This window comes from Gossypium hirsutum, chromosome D01 (genome assembly GCF_007990345.1).
Source record: "Gossypium hirsutum isolate 1008001.06 chromosome D01, Gossypium_hirsutum_v2.1, whole genome shotgun sequence".
NCBI classification, from domain to species: Eukaryota; Viridiplantae; Streptophyta; class Magnoliopsida; order Malvales; family Malvaceae; genus Gossypium; species Gossypium hirsutum.
The window spans coordinates 17,676,202-17,679,154 of record NC_053437.1 but is presented as its reverse complement, the minus strand read 5'-3'; the positions used below and the strand labels follow the sequence as shown (position 1 = coordinate 17,679,154).

General features: G+C 30.8%; 1 long non-coding RNA gene across 1 annotated transcript; it reads left to right on the top strand.

Moving 5' to 3' along the window:
* Positions 1-827: 827 nt before the first annotated feature.
* LOC121213892 (uncharacterized) lies at positions 828-2,423 on the top strand. Its single transcript, XR_005909415.1, has 3 exons — positions 828-884; positions 1,216-1,296; positions 2,288-2,423. It is a non-coding gene; the product is annotated as an uncharacterized lncRNA (long non-coding RNA).
* The last annotated feature ends 530 nt before the right edge of the window (positions 2,424-2,953 follow it).

Here is a 2,953-nt window from a genome sequence, read left to right as displayed (position 1 = left end):
TCGTTTTGGCCGTAAAGGAAAGTTAAGTCCGCGATTTATCGAGCCGTATGAAATTGTTGAAAGAATAGGACCTGTAGCATATCGACTATCATTACCATCTGAAATTGAAAAGATACACAATGTTTTTCATGTTTCGATGTTACGTCGATACCGATCCGACCCCTCACATGTGATCTCTCCCGTTGATGTGGAAATACAGTCAGATTTATCGTATAACGAAGAACCGATCAGAATTCTGGCCCAAGATAATAAAGAATTAAGAAGTAAACGTATAGCACTTGTGAAGGTTCTTTGGCATAAACACGGGATAAAGGAAGCTACGTGGGAACCCGAGGAAGCTATGCGAAAACAGTACCCTAATTTGTTTACCGGTAAGATTTTTGGGGACGAAAATCCCTAAAGGAGGGGAGAGTTGTAATAACTCGTTTTTGAGTCTAATCGGAACAGTGGTTTCGGGACCACTTAACCAAGTAAAAATATTTATTATATTATTTTAATAAGTTTTACAGCATGATGGAATTATAGTATAAAAATTTCTTTAAGAAATTTTACCGTTTAAATACTTAATTTGATAAAAAGGACTTAATCGCGTAAAATGTAAAAGTAGCATGCTATAAGTTAAGAGTATTTATTTGCTGATAAGTTGAATGAGAGGTCCTTATTATGTTATTGGACCAATGATAGTGGTGATGGTCATAAATGACCTTAAAATATGTGAATTATGCTTTTATTTCATTAAGGTTAATTTGGTAAAATGGTTATTAATAGTGTATTAAAGTAAAAAAAAAATAGAAAGTAGAATCATTTTCTTTCTGCACGATCTTGAAGTTAGAAAGCCAAAGTTATGGCTTTTATATGCGGCCAAGTTTAGATTCTCAATTAGGGTATGGTTTTTATTCCGTTTTTAATAATTTATACATTTTTGAGATCGGTGCGTTGTATTCTAGCTAGCCCGTACCTCAATTTCTGAAAATTTTGATGATTTTGAAATATGCCATTGTTGAATACTAGTATATTTTGAAGTATTATGCTAGATTATTGATGGGTATTGAAATATATACAAGTTTTATAAAGTAAATTTTGACAAAATGAGCTTTAGGGATTTAATAAAAAAATGAAAATATGAAGGCTATTTTGTAAAAATGCCAAAATATATTTATATGGATTGAATTGATTGATTTGGTGAATAAATGAGTTAAATTTGAATTTATATAGATCAAGATAAACAAATACCGGAACTTGATCGGGGGAAACAAAAGTTAGACGGGTAGACGAAAGTATTCGAGCAAATACGAGGTAAGTTCGTGTAGCTAGAATTGAATTATTAAATATTTGTAATTGTCCAAAAATGAATGTATGTAAGTTGAATGAATGATCCACTTGAATTTTAAATTACCGATATGCTATTATATTACTGTTTACATGAATGCAAATGAAATGTTACAAATACTATATACGCTATATAGATTTGGTATAATAATAGGCATTGAATATTAAATTTTGAGTATTTAAATGTATGTATTTAATTATATTAAATATATAAATACGCATATGAATTGAGAAATTGAGCTATTGATTTTTCATTTCTTAATTGATGAAATTGGATAATACTGAGCCCGTTTGAACTTTAAAAAATCGTCGGATACGAGTGACTTGTCACTAGGGTTACCGTTTGGTCGAGCTCCTGGATTTGTTGCGGACTCACCACAACTTGTATGAGCTTACCGTTTCAGCTCTACGGAGCTTACCGTCTCAGCTCAATAGAGCTTACTGTTTATCAGCTCGGAATGAGCTTACCGATCATGGCTCGAAAGAGCGAAAATGACAATGAATTGACGAATTTCTGATAAATACACTTATAGTGTATCACCCGTGTATCCCTCGATGTTCTAATAGGTTCAACGGGCATAATTACTTTTACTGATCATATGAATAAGTTATATAATTATTTGGATGAATTACCATTGATATGTATAAGTTACTATTGATACGGAAAAATTTTTGTTATTACTGATGAATTACAGGTTACACGAATAGAATGGAATTGATATAAATGCTATATGATTTACATGAACTATTTTTTTTATGAATATATGAATTATATGGATGACATGATGTATTTAGCTATATGACTAACTCGTGGATGGTGATGTGAATAGACTTTGTGGACAAATGAGTTGAATTTAATTGTTTTAAATGCTTAAATTTTAAATTGGCAAGTTTAATTCTATATTATACGGCTTACTAAGCTTAATGCTTACTTCATTTATTTTCTAATGTTCTATAGACTTCGGAAGCTAGCTCGATTTTGGACTAGGTCGAAGATTTGCTATCACACTATCCAAACAATTTTTGGTACTTTTGGACCTTTTGTAATTAATGTAAATATGGCATGTATAGTTAATTTTTTTGTATGAATTTTGGGGTTTGATCAAGCTATGTGATATGTCTTGAGTTGGAAATGTTTAGTTTAGAATGGAAACATTATGTGTTATGTTCATTTTGGGTGCACTTTGATAAATGGTATTTTGGTAATATATATATAAATGCCTTGGTTGAAATAGTAGAATTGGGTTGTTTATATTTGAAATTTTGCAGGGGGTTTAATGTAAACATAAGCCGAAATGCTGCCGAAATTTTTTTAAAATAAAAATGAATGAATGAAATCAATTAGTAAAATTTATATGAATTATGATTTATTTTAATATGTTGGTTGTTTATTTTTAAATTATGTGTAAATTGTTTGATATGTCCGGTAATACCTCGTAACCCTGTTCCGGCGACGGTTTGGGGTTAGGGGGTGTTACACCAACAATCTTGATTCTTATATTCTTAAAGAAGATAGTTTCCCCCATTCCTTTGGAGATCCTCGATTGTAATTGTGCTCAAGGCTAATATGATAAGATCAAATGAGCTAAAATCTATACTTTTATCTAACATATTGGATTGAAAT